Source organism: Humulus lupulus, chromosome 3 (genome assembly GCF_963169125.1).
Source record: "Humulus lupulus chromosome 3, drHumLupu1.1, whole genome shotgun sequence".
NCBI lineage: Eukaryota > Viridiplantae > Streptophyta > Magnoliopsida > Rosales > Cannabaceae > Humulus > Humulus lupulus.
Genome location: NC_084795.1, coordinates 173,509,222 through 173,531,305, shown reverse-complemented (window position 1 = coordinate 173,531,305; position 22,084 = coordinate 173,509,222).

Below are 22,084 nucleotides of genomic sequence, written 5' to 3'. Positions count from 1 at the left end.
GCCTAGCCTTTCATGTAGCCCTATTGTGGCCAAGGCCACCACACATACTGCACTTGCGAAATTTACGAATGATTTTGCCATTCGATATTTTGCGGTTTGTCTTCCTTCTTCCCACATTTTTCTTCTTCGCTCGTCCAACAGGTTTTTTTTCAACGGGAACCCCAACTTGCATTTTCTATATGTTCTCGGGAACTTCCCAATCAACCTTGTTGCCATTTGGGTAAATTGTTTCTTTGTAAGACTCCCTCCACATCTTTGTAGTGTAATATGGGGAACATAGTGAGTAAATGTTGACAACGCGCAGGGTGGCCGTAGCCACACCATGAACACAATGGTAACCCAGTATTTGAAACATACCACAGGAGCATGATTTGATCATCAAATTTACCACACCATCACCTTCTGGGTCTACCACATGAAATTCGAACTGTCCAAGAGGATGGACTTTCATGTACCTTGTATCATCCACAATGGTTGAGACATCTTTCTCATATATTGTTGCTAATTTGGATGTGCACTTCTCTACCACCTCACGAAGCGCAGCAAACCATGACTGAATTGTGAAATGAATGAATTCCACAAAAGTAGTAATTGGGAAGGTTCTTGTGTCTGGTTTTGTTGTTGAAACTTTCAGCGTAGTTGTTTGTCATTACATTGTATCGATTCCCAGGAAAGTAAGCACGAGTCCAATTATCGAAGCCAATACCCTCAAGATATTGAGCTATGGCAGGATCCATTTGCTTTATATTGTTGAAGAACCTGTGAAATTTTGACTTCCGAAATGCATATGCCGCATTCCACATCTCCTTGTGATAGTGATCAGTCTTGAACTTAGCGATTACATTCATGCTTATGTGATGGTAGCATGCATCGTGGTAGGCATCAGGGAAGACCAACTCAAGAGCATGAATAACGCTAGCATGCCTGTCTGATAAAAAAGCCAGATTATCAACATCTTCAATGGCTTCCTTCAATTTCATCATGAAATACTTCCAAGAAGCATGATTCTCACTGTCAACAATCGCAAACGCAATTGGATAAATGTGGTTATTCGCATCCAATGCAACAACACACAACATGTGGCCACAATACCTTGACTTCAAGAAAGTGACGTCCACACTTCTGCAAACTTGGAGTACGATTCTTCAGGTGTCCCCCTAAGATAACCGAGTGCCTTCTCTCTGCATCTCCAAGCCTTCATATAACACATATCCATCCCAAAATTATTCTTCATATCCTCATTTATGTTGTTGGCTGGGTAGCTAGTGCCATTAGTAGCATATTTGTTCTTGATAAGGTGCCGCTTGACGATGGTCTTTCTGTCGCAATTCTAGTGAGCAAGAATGTACACTATTATAAACAGTGATCTCAAACATCTCCGATCGCGCTACATTTTTCCCTCTTATTCTCCAACCACAATCAGGATCCTTGCAGGTGATATACAACACATCAGTACCAAACTTCTTAAGCATAAACTCAAAATTATTCTTCATTGCGAAGAGAGCCACTTTGGTTTTCAATTCCATCTTGTTCTGAAAAGTCTTCCCAAGGTGTAGTTCTCCCAGCAGTACACCGGATGAGGGTGTTTCATATCGACTAGAATCCATGATATCTTCTTTTGTAAACATGGGAGCACTCCATTTTCTATGATCTTCCGTTGAACATATTGGAACATTCCCTCTATTGTTATATTTTGTTCCACCAGGATGACTAGAGCTGGTGCCAGGAGTTCGACGTCCTTGACTTGGTGGGTTTGCCTGTGCAATAGGATGTATTGGATGTTCTTGTGCTTGTTTGACTTACAAATCATCAGACAAGTCAATCGGTACTTCTGCACTATAATATGCCTCTGAATTTTATCCTGAGTCCTCATCATGTTCAGTTGCTGGATCGTCATTCACATAGGGGTTGTATTCATACTGGTTGTCCCTCAAGTCACCAATAGGACATCCTAAACTACTGGCTACTCCCTCAGGTCCAAGAGTGGAATATGGATCTGCAATGACAATCATTTTAACAGGAATGACACACAAGGCTAACCTTTCCTTAGATGTTACTCCTAAGAATGCACGGACACCAAAATCACTTTCAACATGAACGGGTGTAAACGGTTGATCACCGTATGTGTAAGGAACCTCCAATTTCAACTCATACATCTGTTTCTCAAATTTAAGTTCATTTTACAATATGTCAAGAAGTTGCAAGTACGTTACAGTATCCTCCATCGGTATCACCATGCATTGAGGGTCCTTGAAAATTTACTTATTCCCTTGTAATTACCAAACACCATTTTAGGATACAAAAACGTAGACAATGGAACCTGTGTTGGAAAAAAAACACTGAAATTGTCAAAAAAACTGTCAATTTTTCAAAAATTCATGAAAAAAGAACATTATCGAGCTATAATCGAACTATATTGAGTTACCATCAAGCCCATCGTCGAGCTCTTATCGAGTTAGTATCGAGCTAAAATTTCTTAAACAGAACATGAAAACTAACAAAAACCGTCATCGAACTCTATCGAGCACATGTCGAGAAAACAACTACACCAAATATTCAAGGGTCCAATCGAACCCTTATCGAGTTGCCATCGAGCACAATCGAGCAACAAAGCCTAAAACTATCGAGCTATAATCGAACTATATTGAGCAGCATCGAGCTCATAAAAGAACCTTCTTCTACATACCATCGAGCCCCTATTGAACCGGTATCGAGCTCCTATCGAGCAAAAAACTTGCAGAAAACCCAGAAAAATGCAGATTGCGGAATCTCTCTAAAAAACCCCAAAAAAAAACACCAATATAGGCTCAGATTTGTTCAAAATGGCAAAAAAAAAAATGTAAACAAATAATACCCAACACAAAAAATGAACAATTTTATTACCCATGGTTTTTCTCCTCCAAAACCCTTAAAATGGATGTTGTCTTTGATATTGGCGACTTCACAAAGACAATGGAGATGGCTAACAACGATTTTGACAAGAAAATCATACAAATCTGTAGGTTTTAGGGAGGATTTCATGAGAATGAAATAGAGAGAGGGAAGAGAGAGGGGGAGAGGTTTTAAGATTCTTGATATAACGGGAGGGATATTTTGGGTATGAGAGGAATGTTTAGCATCAAATTGAAAAGATTAATAGTGCAAGGATTTTTTTGGTAATATTAGGCATTATTAAGTATTATTTGTGAAATTTCCCTTTATAATTAATATATTATTTTTAAATATAACATTGTATAAAGTTGACGTATATATTCTCAAATAATTTTAAAACATAAACCTTATTTCTTAATACACCCTTCTCACACATTAGGTATTCAAAAAATTAGGTTCTTAATTTAAGGAACTAAAATTATAAACAATATAGGTAATGGAAGATGAAAATATGAATGTGGGTGTGGGTGTGGAAGAATATGATTTTAATTCTCATGAGCTCATTTTTAAAAAAAATTATCATTAATATTTACATTTTATTATTCATATCATAAATATGATCTCTTCAAAAAGAAGTAGTGGTATATATTTTTTTTATTGTTAAATTTTTTTACTGAATGTGATTAAGTTTTTTCTTTTAGAAATCATTAAATAAGATTTTATAAGAACTAAATGATAATGTAGAGAGGTGGGAAAAGTGAGTTTTTTAATATATTTTTTTAATGGGTAATTTGGTACTTAAAAAAATTAAGACGGATGTGAAAAGAAATTTTTTATTTTTATGAGGTGTAATTAGAAAAAGGGGTGGTGTGAATACAGGAATCCTTCCCTTGTGAACTCCATTCAAGTGAACCCCTACATTATGAGGCGCCCCAAAGATTATGAGACACATGCTAGTGGGACGAAGAGGCATGGGCTTTACTTGGCATCGGAGGCGTTAGGCTAGGAAAATCACCCTCGCTCTGCGAGGGTCGTTCGCAAACAGCCCATGTGCACGCCACCCTCGCTATGCGAGGGTCGTTGGCAAGCAGCCCATGCGCACGCCACCCTCGCTATGCGAGGGTCCTCAGATGGCTTCCCGTACGTGCGCTTGGGCGCCGTGTCCGTGCAAAGCGTCGTACCTCGCCCCCATATGATCACGCCTGGAGCCTCGCTATGTGAGGCACCCTCGCTATGCGAGGGTGCAACCTTGCCTCGCCCCCGTATGATCACCATGAAGCCTCGCTATGCGAGGGAGCAACCTTGCTTTGCCCCGTCACTCCACCAAAGCAACCTCGCCATGTCCTTCGTGTCCCGCATACGTAGCCCATTGCATCCAAACAAGGGTCTCCAAGGGTCGACTCGCTCTGTCAGACCCTCAAAGGATCCTTAGCGTCTCATTATGCGAGGCCTTCACAAGGCCTCCCACATGCACCTTGTCTCGCCTCAAACACTCCGTACCTCGCCGAAGAGGCCTTAGTTCATTCTAGGAGTAGGTGCAACCAGCGAGGCACCCCCAAGCCTTGTCTTCTTTGACATGTAAAGTGTGGAGCCTCCTCAATATGCGTATGAGGAACACTTGGAAATACTAAGAAGAAGTGCCATGTGATCATAGGGTACTAGGTATGCGTACTGATAGGGGATGTACGACCATGAGGAGGATAGGGGGTGGCCAGGCCATCCATGTCTGACGAGTAGTGGCAATACAAATTTGTACGGAGAGTGGAGACACTACCTGGTTGCCCCTGGCCATGGGAAAATAGAGCCCACCTATAAATGGGGTCCTACCCCTCAGGCTAAGGGGTTGGAAAACTGATTGTATGAGGAGACGTTTAAGAAATATATGATCTTTGTTCCATTGTAGTTCTGATTTTTTTGTTGATTCAAGTTCTTTCCATCTGATTCTAAGCTATCCTTAGTATAATAATCTGAGTTTTCTAACCTTAAATCATTGACGAGTTCTTACCATCAACAGTTTGGCGCCGTTTGTGGGAAGGATAAGTGTCAAGCCACTATTCTTCCATTAGTTCTGGTAGGAAGAAATGCCAAGATGTTCTAAACGACTGAGAGGGCCACGAGAGGTGGAGGTCCACCTTGATGGAGATCAGCTGAAGGCCTCCATGAAGAACCCTCATCTGCCCAGAGATGTGGAGGTCCTAAAGGAACTCGAAGTTCACGAAGTAGAGAGGGAGGCTTCACCCCGGCCGTCCCTCCCGATGAGAATCATCCAAGGTCAACAGCTGCCCCTACAAAAGATGTCGGCGAGTTCCTGCCCCCAAGGTCGCCACAGGTGCCAAACTCCAGCCGGCAGAATCCGGGCCCATCGATGCGCAGACTTGACAAGCATCCCCAGGTCCATTCCGTGAGCTCGAGTTCAAGGTGTTGATTCTATGAAGAGGAGATACGTGAACTGCACCGTAAGAACCAAAGGCTTGAAACCACCTTAGAGAACATGCATGAGGTGTTGAATGGCCTGTTGCAAGGGAAGTCAAACATATCTCTCCCTAAGCGAAAAGTGACAAGAGGGGGCAGAGACCACCATCCCAGTAGATGATGGGAGGACTCGACTCTCCACCAGTAATACCCCCCGGGTGAAGCAGCACGAACGTCCCAGAGCACCAAAGCAGCCTCTGAGGCCAGAGCAGAAGAACAACGCTGGCTCTCATAACGACGTCGAGGTCACCTCAAGGAGGACACCCTCAAATCTATGAGAAGAACTCAACAAGAATAGAGCGGATAAAAGGACTACACCTCCAATGGCACCCTGGGAAGGCAAAGGAAAGGGAGATGCAAGCCCGTCCACGTTGAGAGACTCCTTGAAGAAGTGGAGAAAAAACCTAGACACAGAGATGAGAAGCCTACGGAGCAAGATCGTCACCGCATCTGGAGGACAAGCCGTCGAGGATGAGTTCGACCATGAATCACCCTTCGTTAAAGAGATCCAAGCCATCCGGCTCCCAGCCAACTTCAAGGAGCCTCATATGACCCCCTATGAAGGAAACACAAATCCTAAGTACCATCTGGACACGTTTAACGACCTAATGAGGTTAAGGGGGATTAGTAGCGGAGCCAGGTGCCACTGCTTTGCTGTCACATTGAAAGGACCTGCGTACAAATGGTTCAAGAGACTTTGACCAAGGTCCATCAGGTCTTGGCAGCAGTTTTCTGATGAATTTCTCCAACAGCATCACGCCGTGCGTGATTACACAATGTTGGGCACCAGCCTCGCTAACGTGAAGCAGGGAGAAAACAAGAGTCTAAAGGGCTACATCCACAGGTTTAACATGGAGGCAACCAAAGTAGGGAGCTTGACCCGCAGGGAGTGTAAAATGGCCATCACAGTCGGAGTGCGTCCGGGAAGCAAATTGTGGGATAATATGCTCAAAAGGGAAGTCAATAACCTAGATGACTTCTACGAGAGGGCGCAAAATTACATTCGTGTGGAGGATGGCCATGCGAACTTAAAGGCAGGAAAAAGTGAGTCCCATGTAAAGCCCCAAGCTAATGAAGGGTTGAATGGAGTGAAGAAGATCGAGAGATGATCAACATAGAAGGACCAAGCACGGAAGCGACCATAGGCAAACGGCTTACACCTTCTATACGAGCCTAATAGACACCAGAGAGCATATCCACCTCACAAATGAGGACTGGGTTCCCTTCAAAAGGCCCCCACCGATGAGAAAAGACCGGTCCAAGAGGGACCCTAGAAAATACTGTCAATACCACAAGGATATCGGCCATACCCCGGCAGAATGTACCCATTTGAAGGAAGAAATTGAAGAGCTCATCCAAAGGGGATACCTGGGCAGATATGTTAGAAGAGAGAAGCAGAAATTAGAGGACTTGCCGGAGATACCTCGAACACAAGAGGGAGCCCCAGAGATACAAGGAGAGGTGAGAATGATCTTCGGAGGTCCGGGGTTTGGGGGAGAGTCGAGGAAGGGTCGAGACAGATACGCTAGAGAAGCCAGACGGAGTCCACCACCGTGTGTCATGAGTTTGGAGAAGTGACCCTCGAAAAGATTTAAGGGAGAAAATGACTCAATCACTTTCAGAGAGGAGGATGCACGAGGGGTGCAATTTCCCCATAATGATCCTTTGGTGTTGACAGTTTAGTTGGCCAACCTGCGGGTGCATTGGGTCCTTGTAGATAATGGAAGTTCCGTAGATATCTTATATTGCCCCGCCTCGGAGAAGATAGGTTTGGGCGTCAGACACTTGAAACCTTGTCAATCCTCCTTATACGGGTTCACGGGGGACTCGATACAACCTTTAGGGTTGATCGAATTGGCACTCACCATGGGAGAACAACCCCGACAGACCATAGTCATGGAAAACTTCATCGTGGTAGATTGTGCTTCAGCTTTCAATGCGGTATTGGGGAGACCATCCCTCAGAGAATTGAAAGTGATCACTTCAATATATCACCTCGCCGTCAAGTTCCCAACTCCTAGTGGAGTAGCGAGTATGAAGGGAGAAAAAAGAGAGGCAAGGGAGTGTTATAACACCTCCCTTTGCATGTCTGCGAAACCGCGAGAACCGATGGCGATGGTGGTGCATGGTGGCTCAAACCCGTAGGAACTAGACCCTAGAATCATGGAGGGACCAACCCAGTAAGACTCTTAACCTCAAGAAGTACTATCAGTAAGACTCCCACATCCGATGCAAGCAGTATTTGTGTTTAGTTTGTTGCATGTTATGTTAGCTTAGTAGACAAGAATCAAAGAGGTTGCCTAGATAACCTCCCAAGTAGATGTAAACTTTTTATATATATATATATATCGTTGTAACCTGCCTACTATGAATGAAACTGTTCACAACTTCGCATGTTATTTTTCTTCTCTATGAGAGCTTCAACCAAAGTGCCTACCAAAATAAATCTCACCAAGCACATGGGGGGTAGGACAGGAGGCACGAGTATAAAAAAAAATTCTCTTATATTCAAAAGGATTAGCTACCCTTATGAATATCAAGGGAATAGTTTAAAAGGACGACCTCCAACCAAAGGTTGACACCCTAGGGGGTGAGGCAGTAAGGAGGGAATCTCCCAATAAGTCTAGAACGGCCATTAAGCCGGCTAGCCAAAAAGGGTCCTACAAGAGACCCTTGAAGAAATAGTACTATATATAATGACGAGAAGGACACTTCTCGCAAAAAGTAACAAGCGTGCGCAAAGAATATAAAAGGACCCCAAGAGCCCAATTGGTTAACGTGTCCTTACAAGTATAATCAAGGTGCACCAGAAAGATTATCATCATCATATCAAGGAAGAGATATGTAATCCACAAATAATAATAATAAGAGGGACTTACCAAAGTGTAACGACCCGGATTTTCAAGACTCGATAATGCGGAAATATAAATGTTTTCATTTAACAAAATGTCTCAAAAACCCGTATAAAAAAAAAACTTTTTAAAAAGTCGTATGGCCATACATAACATTTAGTTTCAACATATTTTATAAAGAGTAGAGTGAGCCTAGTTTAGGAAAATTACACAACATTTCCAAAAATAAAACGGCTTCCCAAAAGGTCGGTCCACATGTACATTTGCAAGGAAGACTCCAGCGCTCACTGCTCTGCCTTGCCCTTGCTCTTACCTACAACATGAAACAACTAGGTAAGCGAAAACGCTTAGTAAGATCAACTTTCAAACAAAGCATGTAGAGAATTAGGGTTCCGGACCCATCCGGACCCTAAACAATCAATTTCAAGAACGCTAAAGCGTCCTGGCAAACTTATGGTCATGCCTGATAACCAATGATAAATTAATTCGTAACTAGATAAAAATCCTGCACTCAGAAAAATCCCAGAACAAGCAGATATATTATATCACAACTATATCTTATCAACAATTATAGCCCTGCACTCAGAAAATCCCAGAGCAAGCAGATATATTATATCACAACTATATCTTATCAACAATTATATCCCTGCACTCAGAAAATCCCAGAGCAAGCAGATATATTATATCACCAAATAATTCGAGACCAACGCTCGACAATTTCCAACAATTCAAGCGTAACGCGCCCTCCAACATAATTGCTAATCTGTAAAAGAGAACTGAGTCCCCACACTAAGATCTAGCCAATAAATATTCTCATCAAGGGTAACTATCATGTTACTTAGGGCATCGCTACATATTCAAGAGTGTAATCCAATTTACACGGTTTTATGGAGACTTCTATGTTAATCAGTGGTGCTGGTGAGCAGCTGCCCCTAGGGTGTTCATCCTCACTCTATCTTGGCAACCCCTAGTATCTCTAGGCACTCTCACGGAATGGCCAATATTCACGGCTGCTATCCGGGAATAACTTATCAGAGCACTTGCTCGGATTCTAACCATCCAATGATTAAGTAAGCATGAGGGCCCCTAGGTCCCATTTATCTTGGCGCCCCTAGGTTTAACCAGCTTATCCTCATCTCATGGCCACTCGTCTCGGTAATGAACCAGACATAAATAAAATCAAGCAGTGTGACGGGGATCAACCGTCTAGGATATGACGGACTTCTACCGTTCATATTTTCTAAATCAGCACTCACTAGACTAACGTCTCTAAGCAACTTTCTATGACAGCCTATGTATATGCATGTATCCCTATACTAACATACAAGACAATAATCATTTCATGTTGCAGCCATACAATATAAGTTGACTTACTTGGAGTCCTTAGCGCTCAGCAAGTTTTCACCCTCCAACGTTCAGTCCAGTTACGCTTAGCCAATACTGTAGTTATCCATACAGTATACTCGGATTAATTATGGCACTAATAATTCATTATTATTATTTTGGGCAGTTTGGTCATTTTAATAAAAGTCATTTGTAAGGATTTACAATCCTTATTTGGTTTTAAACCTATTAAGGAAAGTTATACAAAATATTCGAGACTAAACCCTAAGTCTCGGGGAGACCTATCCTAAGGTCTCGATACCTAGGCTCCGGTATCACAATGGTATTTCCCCACAACCCGCTAAAAATCTTATTCTTTCAAGGTATCACTATTAACCCGCACTTTCGACTAGTCGGTTAAAATATGTAAGATTTTAGCCGGTATTATATCCAGAAAATACAAATAAATTCCTTAATTATTTTTAAAGAAAATAAACTCTTTAAATTTTCCTTTTATTTTTCTTAAGGTTTTAATATCTAAAAACCGTTTTAAGAAAATTGCCTAATTTGTCTTAATTAGGAAAACCGTTATAAATTTCTCATCTTGACTAATTAATTTTCCAAAAGAAATTAATCAATTTTACTTACTAGGAAAATAATTTATTTAATTATTTTTCTCAAAATATAGGGTTTTAATCCATCTTTTAATTTATTAACTATTAATAAATTAAATCTCTTATTTTTAGAAAGAATAAAAACTATTTAATAAAAATAATTCATTTAAACTCAAAGGGTAAATTTTAGTGAAAATATGATTTCAAGACTTACCATTTTATATCTTGAAATAAACAAAATTTTACTTTTTACCTTATGTTCCAAAATCTCATTTTTACACTAAGTGTGAAAAACCTATTTTTCACATTTTTAACTACATACTTCGTTAGTTCATAACTTGAAATTTACTTACCCAATTGTTACCAAAATTTCCCAATTCCATTTTTGTTATGCGATTTAGGTCTTTGAAAAATCTTAGGTCAAAATGAGCATTTTTGATTGGTGAAATCATTTTCCAACAATGAGGTAAAAATGACCTTATTTTCAAGTCCTTATTTTTTTCCAAACTTTGACAGTTAATAACTTTCAAACCATTTAATATTTTATTACCAAATTTTACAGTGGACTAATAGGTTATGTCAGAAATATGTCCACAAAATTTTAGAAAAAACTGGGTTCATTTTCCCTATACAGAGGCTGTCCAAACTTGGTTCCGAAAATGAGAATACGAAAAAACAGTTTTTTTACCTAAACTTTGAAATAGCATAACTTACTCATTTCTAAACATTTTTTTGTGTTTCAAAAGCTCAATTTTATGTACTCAATCTCAAAAACATCACAGTAAAATTTAATTTTACAAAAAAAATATACAGTGGCTGCTTGAACCTTTGGAAGTCACAGCTCAAAACATGTTTTGTTTTAGGGTATCCTACCAAAACCCTTGGGGGTTTTGGTTCCCATTTTCAAAAATCAATACACATGCATCATAAAAATTATTAAACAACTACCATAACCTTATTACATCACCAACAAGAAACTTTAAGCATTAGATATACAAAATAATGCTTAAAACTAAAAACCCTATAACAAAATCATCAAAAGTAAACTTTTTACCTCTTTGGTGTTCTTGCTTAAGGTTTGGACCTTCCTATTAGCTTTGGCTCCTCCAAAATCTTTCAAAAACCCTAACCAACTTCCCCCAACAACATTGGTAATTAGCTATTTGAAACTCTATGATTAAAACTTGACAAAAGTCTAGATTAATGAAACTTTACCTTAGGGAAAACCCTTCCTAGACCAAGACTTAGCTTCCAAGTTTCTTTGGTGTTCTTGGGGTTGCAAATGGAGAGAACACTTGAGAGAGTCTTCAAAAATCAGATGAGAGTGAATGAGGGAGGGAGAGTGGTCGGATTTGGGGGTTAGAATGGCTCACACAACTCTTCAAAATATCACAAAACACTTGAGTGCTTTTCTACCCACTTGCCCACTTGACTTCTTACACCTTTTTCACTCTCATTAAGTTTTAATCACCAAACTTACTATTAATTAATTAAATTAAATGTCTCTCACATTTAATTTAATTAACCACAAAATAAAATTTAACCTAAGGTCCATTCATGGAATAAAATTCCCCATTTCGGCAAAATTAGGCATTTACCACAAAATGCCTTAAAATTTCTATTTTCTTTTAGGTTTATTATTTTTGACCAAACTTTAACTTTTATGAATGTATTTTATGCCCAAAATATAATTGCCATGATTTTTCATTTTATTTTCCGAGATTTTTACCCGATCAGGGTTTTTGTCTCGGTCCAGGACCGAAAGTCTTATCTTGACTTTTAAAATCACAAAATTCATATTTTGGCTAGCAATAACTCATGGAATACTTACAAACAAAATATAATATTATTTAAAATAATATTCTTAACCCGGGGGAAAAATCCCGACCCGAGTCGTTTAAAGGTACCCAAAAACGTAGGACGTTACACAAAGTCCCTTAAGTTTGATGAACAGAAAAAAAAACAAGAGAGAAAGGAGAAATAATGTGACGAATTACATAGCAACAACATACATAGGCCAAATACAAAGGAACCTACAAATCTCCATCCTGACCCTTCCACTCAAAAATCTTCTCGATGGCATAATCTCCAAAGGGAGACAGGCCAACGGTGGGGTTGGTCCTCCATACAGCGTGCACTCGACTATGCGACTCTCAGCATTCACAAGCTCAGCCTCGAGCGCAATAATCTTCTTGTTTAAAGTAGGGATGGTAGCCTCCAACTGAGTGTTGGTGGGAGAGGTTGATGCAGCTTGGACTAAAGCGGCGTCCCTCTGGCAAACCGCCTCGGTCAGTTGGCTTGACAAGACGTCCTTTGTCACCTCGGCCACCGATAGGTTCCCCAATGCCTCCTCGAGCTCGCGTTGTAACCGTTGAGTCGATGAGGAGTTTAAGGCGATCAGATGATGACTCAAGATAGAAGCCTAAGTAAGGGCGAGAACACTGAATAAAGCCTCGAGGGTCAGGCAATATCGAAACAAAATGGAAATAAAAATATATATATATCTGTCATAAATGAATAAACCGAGTATCTCGACAAATACCTGCAAGGAGGCTCGCATATAGGCGTCTTCTAGCTCAGCGTCGGGGACATTGTGCAAAGTTCCCAACTCACCCTTGGGAAAGTTTCCCAGATGATGGCTCATGGCTTCCCCATACTGGCTCGCCAGAGGATGATCTTCGGAAGTAGAAACATAAGCTTGATCGGGGGAGGTGCGTGTGCTTGCCGAGGCACGCTTTGTCAGGGATGGGGACCGAGAAGGTTTTGATCCATCTGCAGTTTTGCGGGGAGAAGAAGAGCGCGGAGTCATCTCCTTGGGGTAAAGAGGCGCCTGAAGACACCCGCCCAGGACGCCTCCCCGGGGGTAAAGGAGCCCCAACAAAAGAAGGAATAGCAAAATTCCTTTATGGCACGGAGGGGCGAGGGACAGAGGCATCAAAGGCATACTCGCCGCCAAGAATCGAAGGTGACATCCTAGAGGTAACGCCGCCAGTACGACCGTCATCGGCCACGCCTCTAGCCCTGCCGGCAGCAGAGTGCAAGCACGAGTAGTTCTCAGACACCACTATCTCCTCAACGTCCATATGATCGCCCAAAGGGTAGACATAGTCCTTATCGACTACCTTGTCATAATTACCTTCATCGTGGCCGTATAGCCACGGATCCACAGGTTCAAGTGAGGAGGGGCATAGATCCGCAGGTTCAGGTGACGCAGGGCGTGGATCTGCAGATTCAGATGAGGCGGGGCGTAGGCCCGCGGGTTTGGAGGAAATGGAGCATAGAGTGACGGTCTGATATGGGGTCAGCAGCCTGTACAAGTGAAGGTTGCTCTCTATAAAAAGGGCGTTGGCTTGTTTGCATTCACCCTGCAAGGCCAGGATTTTCATCACTCGGTCACGAGCCGACAGTTTCAAGGTGGAACCAACAACCCCTAAGAGACCTGCCATCAAAAGAAAAGAAATAACTACAGTTAGAAAAACCATATAAGAAAAGCCGAGTAAGGAGAGAAACTTCTCATGTATGAGATCGTAGTGAGAATAGTCTTACTTGGGGTGTTGAAGCTTGTGTGTCGGGTGGGCCCGCTATAAGTGAAGAAGTAGTCTATCTTCCACGAGCCCCTATTTGAAATGGAGCCGTCCATGAGGGAATTCCCTTTATGGGTCACGACTTTCTGGAGCTGGTAGAACCCGTGGGCAGATGTATTCGCCCTAAATGTATAGAAGTAATGAACCTCGCTAATAGAAGGCCTTCTGGAATGCACCTGATGGTACAACACATATAGGCTGCTAAGCGTCACCCAGGAGTTGGGGGACAATTGTAGAGGCGACAGTCCAAAGTAGTTAAGCACTTTGACGAAAAAAGGGTGAAGCGGAATAGCCCCACCAGATCGGATTATGGAATCGCTGAAGGCCATGAACCCTTCTGGTGATTCAGATGCGCGTTCATTACTTTTTAGGATGACGAACTTGAGGTTTGATGCTAGCTGATGAGCCTTTAGCATGTTGGTCAGTTTATTCATGGTGAGGCTGGACCTGCCCGTCTCTTCGGATGTGTCAGAGGTTCTCTTCGGCATCTGACGTACCTGGGAAGAGATAGGTAGTTTATGAGCCATAGAATTTCTAAGGATCCTGGAAGACCCCCCACGTGTCCTATATCTACCAGCACTTTGCTTGACCCTAGGGCGTAATACCGGGGGTAGGGGAGGAAGCGTGGGTGGGATCATAGAAAGGAACTCCAGTTCAACTGATTCACGTCTACCACCTTCGAAGAAGGGATCCCTATGACCGAGAGACTCGTCACGACAAAAGGAAAAAGGCTCAGGGAGCAAGTTTTCTTCTAGGCAAGAAATTTCAGAAAGGCAATCCTGAAGGATTGATTGTAGTTGGGAAATGTATGTCACATGCTGGGGGGAGAAACCTAAACCCACGTCCCTGGTATTGGATTCTAGATCCTTCTCCAAGTCGCACACTTTCTGTCTGAGGTAGGACAATCTCCGGAGGTAGAGCATCCGCACACCCCCACGGTTAGAGGGTCTACGTACGTCGGCCTCCGAGTCGGAGGATGACAACTCACTGAATTCAACATTGGACGGACCTTCGGGACATCGCCTAGATGCCATGGACCAGCTAAGACTCGAGGGCGTATATGCGTAAGGGTAACCCTATATCTACAACATGAGTGTGAGGGGTATAAGAAAAGGGACTATGCATATGTACTTGAAAGGCCATATGAAAAGAATGACAAACTCTAAAGAATGAGTGATGTACAACCATTAATTCTACCCCCGCGTAGTCAATATAAAACAAAAAAAAAAGAGAGAAAAAAGAGGAAGGAGGCATACCTGGGGGTATATGTATGAAGTCGAAGGTGCGCAAGGATAGACTTGTGGAGGCATAGGGTCGGTTGAGCGATAAGCACGGGAAAGACCGTAGGAGCAAAAGAAGGCCTAGCGTCACCGCATTGCTAGCAAAAAAAGCAAAAGAATCAGGAAAAATAATAATAATAAAAAAAAGGAGGATGAATAATTGAAATGGAAGGAAAATTACCTCAAGAATGCTTTTGTGGTGGATGGAACCTTTGAACTCTTGAAAGTGGTTTGGAGGAAATACCACTAGGATAGGCAAGTTTTGGTGTGGAGAAATGGCTTCAAGCCTTGGGGTATTCATAAGGAAAGTCAAGGCCCCCAAGCCATTGGATTCAAGTCAATGTGAATGGTGGAGATCAAGAGTGTGGGTAGCCTTGGGATCCACGATTGAGAATGATTGGCCCTTATGCAATCTTAGGGATATTCATGGATCCCCCAAAAGTTAGATGGTTTTTGTGTTTCTTTGGACACTATAAAGAAACACAATTCCAAAACTCACTTTTTGTTTCTTCAAGCGACATTGGGTAGCACTCCAAGGTTGAGTCCACCAAAGTTGGCCGTACACATCAAACAAGAGAAAAAGAAAGAGTCTACAAACATACTTAAAAGTGTACTTATAGACTCGGGGGCAAGTGTGAATACAGGAATCCTTCCCTTGTAAATTCCATTCAAGTGAACCCCTACATTATGAGGCGCCCCAAAGATTATGAGACACAAGCTAGTGGGACAAAGAGGCATGGGCTTTACTTGGAATCAGAGGCATTAGGCTAGGAAAATCACCCTCGCTATGTGAGGGTCGTTGGCAAGCAGCCCATGCGCATGCCACCCTCGCTATGCGAGGGTCCTTAGATGGCTTCCCGTACGTGTGCGCGCGCCGTGTCCGCGCAAGGCGTGCCTTGCCCCCGTATGATCACGTCTGCAGCCTCACTATGCGAGGGTGCAACCTTGCCTCACCCCTGTATGATCACGCCTACAGCCTCGCTATGCGAGGGTGCAACCTTGCCTCGCCCCCGTATGATCACCATGCAGACTCGCTATGCGAGGGAGCAACCTTGCCTCGCCCCATCACTCCACCAAAGTAGCCTCGCCACGTCCTTAGTCTCCCGCATACGTAGACCATTGCGTCCAAACAAGGGTCTCCAAGGGTCGATTCGCTATGTTAGACCCTCAAAGGATCCTTAGCATCTCAATATACGAGGCCTTCACTAGGCCTCCCACATGCACCTTGTCTCGCCTCAAACACCTCATCCCTCGCCAAAGCAGCCTTAGTCCATTCTAGGAGTAGGTGCCACTAGCGAGGCACCCCCAAGCCTTGTCTTCTCTTGACATGTAAAGTGTGGAGCCTCCTCAATATGCGTACGAGGAACACTTGGAAATACTAAGTAGAAGTGCCATGTGATCATAGGGTACCAGGTACTCATACTGATAGGGATTGTACGACCATGACGAGGATAAGGGCGTGGCCCTGCCATCCACGTCTGACGAGTAGTGGCAGTACGAATTTGTATGGAGGGTGGAGACACTACCTGGGTGCCCCTGGCCATGTGACAGTGCCGACAGTACGATGTCCTGAACCACTACTTTGATAATGTTAGGGTAGACACCACTATCCCCCAAGCCACTACTCTGACCATGCACCTGCGTACAACCTGACTCCCTAGGACCTACTTGTATCTGGGGGCCAATAGAGCCCACCTATAAATGGGGTCCAACCCCTCAGGCTAAGGGGTTGGAAAACTGATTGTATGAGGAGACGTTTAAGAAATATATGATCTTTGTTCCATTGTAGTTCTGATTTTTCTGTTGATTCAAGTTCTTTCCATCTGATTCTAAGCTATCCTTAGTATAATAATCTGAGTTTTCTAACCTTAAATCGTTGATAAGTTCTTATTGTCAACAGGTGGGAAAAGGAAAAAAGTTGTAACACCCCAATTTGCTAATAAGGTTTAGGACCTTCATTAGCGTGCCTGGAGGGCAATAAGTGAATTAATATGATAATATGTGATAAGAATGCATGTTTAGGTGGTATAAATGTGCATGTGAGCCCCGTTTGCATGATAGGGGTAAATTGGTAATTTTAGCCCGTTGAGGGCATAAATGTGATAATTGTACTATGTGGTTTGTACCACGTGAGTTTGATGATATTAATGTGATGCACGTGCCGAGACGGTCCTAGAGAGCTAGTTAATTTAAAGGTCACAACGGGGTTAACTACCCGGCCCGGGAGGAGCCTAGGGGTACTTTGGGGATTTTGTAAATTGAGTTCTTGTGAGTTAATGGTAACTGGTAATTTGGTAACTTGTGTAACTGCTAGTAACCACTGAGAGTAACAAGTTTGGTTGAAAGGAATGGCAGAATTGTAATAGATAAGAAATGACAAAAGGGCCCTTGAGGTTTAGTTAGGAAGGGATAATTAAGGAAGGGTAAAATGGTCCATTGGCTAAGAAGAGATAAGCTTGAGCTGAAGGGAAGAAGTGATTCACGTTATTCTCATTTGGGCAATTGGGTTTATGCTGAAATTTGGGGAGAAAGCTAGAAGAAAAGGGAAGAAGAGGAAGATTGAGGTTGGGAGACCTAGGAAGAGAATTGAGGGAGTTTGGGGCAATCAAACTTGAATTTGAGCAAGGATTTATCAAAGGTAAGAGTTTGAACTCTGTTTTTGTTGAAATTAAGCTTGAATTTACAGAGAATAAGTGTGGGAACCTAAAGGAAATATGGCTGGTTTTACTTGGAAAATTCAGTTAGGATAATCAAAAGGAAAGGGGCTTGGAATTAAAATTGGGAGGAGTTCAAGCTAAGTTTGATTGAGGTAAGAATCCTTAGCATGTTTAATTTTCGTATCTGGTGTGGTTTAAGATTTTAGAGGCATGATTTATAGTTTTCAAGCTCTGGTTTAAGTCTTGGAAGCCATAGTTTAAGTATTAGGAATTTGAAACTCAAGATGGGATTTTGGGTGTGATTGGGGTTGTTTATGATGTTTATAGGTTGTTAAAGGGTTTATTTGGGGTTTTGAAATGATTTTGGGACTTAGGTACTTGCTTGGAATGATTTGGAATGGTTTTAGCTCGGGGAACACGCAGGGAAAAACCCAGAAATTTGGGTTTCGCGAAGGAGTGCCGCGGCCCTGTTCTTGGGCGCCGTGGCACGAGGCTGTTTCTGGGAAGGGGAAATGCTCTTTGACTTGCTGGGCACCACGACCCTCTAGGGCAGCACCGCGGCGCTAGGCTATTTTAAAGACATGGAATTTTACAATTCTGAGCTTTTGCTCCGGGGGTTCGGGGGATGTTTCTGATGTATTGTTTTAGGAATTTGGGGATTTCGAGAGTGTGGGATTGGTCCCGGGAAGTGGTTTTGGATTGGTTAGCATTAAAGGGTGTTTATATGTGTTGTGACTAGGTCCTTGGAGAGGCTCGAGTTAGAGGACTGTGCTCGCGGCCTTGGTGCATCAGGAAGCTTGGGATACAGGTAAGAAAACCACTGTTCCCACAGAGCTTGTATGCAGGGCTGAGCCCAATATGTTTGAATTGTAGGGCGTAGCCCTTTGATTGAATTTGTTAGTATTCATTATATGTTTGTTATGCTATGAATACGATTACATAAACGTTCGGTGAGAGCCGGGAACGGCACAGGCCGAGGTCGGCAGGGGACCGGGAACGGCATTTAGCACGTTGAGAGCAAGGCCGAGTACGGCATGGGGCCGGAAGCAGCGTTGAGCACGTGGAGTGCGAGCTGCCAGGGTGAGACCCTAAAGGATACCTGGGATATCCTCACGGTGTGGATCGCGAACCCAGGGCCTGGTAGAGCGCCTGGGACGGCATGGCCGTATGTGTTTAGCCCATTGGTGGCCTGATTATATGCTAAGTGTTTGTTGTGCATGTGTTATCTGCTTGTGAGGGTTTTCTTGCTGGGCTTCGGCTCACGGGTGCTCTGTGGTGCAGGTAAGGGCAAGAGGAAAGTCAGCCAACCATGAGTATGGAGAGCGTGAAGCGGCGTGTACATGTTTGGTCTGCCTGGCTGCCACGGCTAGTGGTTTTGGGAGACGGTTGCATTAAAACTTAGATTTTGTCGTCTAGTCGACTCAAACTCGTAAATTTTATGCTGTAAATATTTCTAAACAGTATCTTGGGATCCCAAGTGTCAAACACCCAACGATTTGTAGTAAATGGAATTATTTTCAAAGTTTATTTCACTGTTCATGATTTAATTACACTTTTGACTTAAAAACCTTGATTAGCGAGTTAAACGCACGTTTAAAACTCACTTAGTAACGACTCTAAGGAGGTAGGGCGTTACAAAAGTGGATGCAAATAGAAGCACCAAAAAGTAAGCCATGGATAGTAATTTTAGATCAAATTGATATATATATATTTACAAAAAGAGTGCTTCTATTGACACACCTTTTTTTTCTCTCCTCACCCATCGTAAAATTTAAATATTGAAAAATTTATTTTCAATTTTGATTTGGTACAAAATTACCCTTTTAAAAATAAATTTAAAAAATAAAAATAAAATAAAATTTGTTATACTCAATTTTCAAAATATATAATATTAGCTCGAATAGGATAATAAAGAGCTCAAAGACTGAATTCACGATCATTACTTAATACTTTGTGGCTCGAGAAAATGATGAGAAATTTATTGAGTTAAATGAAGATAAATCGGCTCGGGAGAAGTTAATTAAATCAGCTCGAATGTCATTAGTCATATCAACTCGAGAAAAAGACAACAGTATTAGCTCAAAAGTTCGTTTAAGTCATCAAAGAAATATTACTATTTCAAATTGCAGTTTCATTATTTAAGGAAACTAATTAAATATTTTTGGTGATATAACCGATTTTATATTTCAAATTTGAAAAGAAGATATTTTGTAACTTCCCCCTAAAATTGTGGGAAGAGAATCAGATACCAGTCCTATAAATAGACTGGATTGTATTAATTTATATTCAAGCACAACTATTATGTAAAAACTTTGGAAAATTGCTTTCTCAGCTTTTACTCAGAACAGTCTATAATATTGACTCGTGGACTAGGTAGATTTTTAACTACTGAACCACGTAAAATCTCTATGTTCATATTTTATTTTTTGCATTTATTAGCTTAATCGCTCTTTTTTTTTGTTGATGAAATTCTGCATCAACAGTTTGCTGCTTTCATTGAGAGCATTAAGCGATTCAAATCATACCTACCTATTAATCTTTATTCTTACTACAATGGTTGCCCCTACTGGAACCATTCCTGTCTTCGAAAGTGGAAACCCTCTCCTAAGAATACCAAAAAGAGTATAAACAACAACTCAGAGTGAAGAATATCCTAGGTGGGCTGATAAACAACAAGTGAAAGAAGAACGAGTGAATGACAAGGGGTGTGCATCAACGACCCCTCGAGATCCTGGGCAGACCTCACGACAACCACAGCAAGGTTATTATGACCCGACGAGATATGTCCCAATGGTGGAACTTGAAAATCAACGCCTAATGGAGCAACTTGCTGAGGCAAATTGAAGCAATGAAGAAATGGCTAGGAGGGCAACGACACCTGAGGTAGCCACGAGAAAAGCTAGGGAACAACCGCGCAGAAGTACCATAGCTCGAATGGCTGAGCAAAGGGCTCGCCAAGCCCAAGCAGGAGGCACTTCCGTGAATAACGCAAGAGTTAACCAATGAAGGAATTATTCTTCAAATCCTACACCGGTTAACAACCAAACTAGAGAGGTGCCAATCAATATTAGTAAAATAACCGAGCTACTCAAGTAGTACCTCGAAATAATAATCCAGAACCTGCTCGAAACCATGAGGGACCTCCACCGTCTTTGATTCGACACCATGCATCGCCTATACAACACCCATCTCTTGCTCTGGACATCCCAAAAAATAGAGAGCCTGCCCAAGGGGCGAGAAGAGACAGTGATGTGAAGCCGCAAAGGCCAGTTCAGAGTGCAAAAAGTGCCAACTCAAGTAGAAATCATAGACCTAGAAACGGGCAAAGATCTAGCAATGATGCTCCTCAAAGAGTAAATCATGAGACTAGACAAACAAGGCAACACCAACAAACAACGAGTCATATCTTTAGATCTCGGGCCACGTGTGTAACGCCCTGGTTACCCCAGAACAGTTACGGTGATCAGTGAACCAGAAATTTGACCCGCTACCCGAGTCCTTTGGTTTAAAACGTGTTCTAAGTGTTATTAGTAGGTTAAGATTAAAAACAATAAAGAGGAAAGGATATATTTTATTAAGTATATAAACTGCTCATGAGCTATTCAAAACATTTACAAGTTGTTCATTATACAAAAAGGCCACTACTGTTTCAAAATACATAACCCCACCGGCCTAAGCGGGAAAAATTAGGGTAAACCCCCTAGTCCCTCTGAGAACTCCTTGGTCATGGTGGTCAAGCGGCCGCATATGTACACATCACCACCTAAGCTCTCCACTCAAGACTGGGTGAGCTTTTCTTTCCCTTTACCTGCACCACATAGCATCCATGAGCCAAGGCCCAGCAAGAAAACACAATAAAGCATGATATAGCATCAACAATGATCATAATAATCATTCAGGACACTCAGTCCAAAACAGATAGGTGACAATCGCAAAAGTCACTAAGATGGGGACAATTCCCTTTAGCCTTATGACGATAGGGTCACCGGGGCTTAACAGGTAAGTGAACCTTTCATTAGCTTAACTAGGATAGGTGCATGGTGACGGGTCACCAACATAACCTTCCTCATGACCATAGAGTCATAACCCTGGAACATCGTTCCCTAGCCATGTGACAAGTTGTCACCTGGACCTTATGCCCTGACTCTTAGTAACTAGTCTTAGACTAGCCAAGCGCTTATAAGTTCATCGACCTTAGGGTCAGTCCAGTGTTAATGCCTTAGAGCCATTCAACACTGATATCGATTAGAACTAATCTTCACTCGGCCCTGCGTTCAGGACGCTTATGCCATTTCTGACTCTTAGGTCAGTGTCCCTGACTAGTCAGTGCCATATACAAGTAATCAACATTCACTAGCATTTAATATGCAATCCATGTCCACATTGTCAATCAACATGCCTCAATAGAAAATACGCATGTCATATATACAC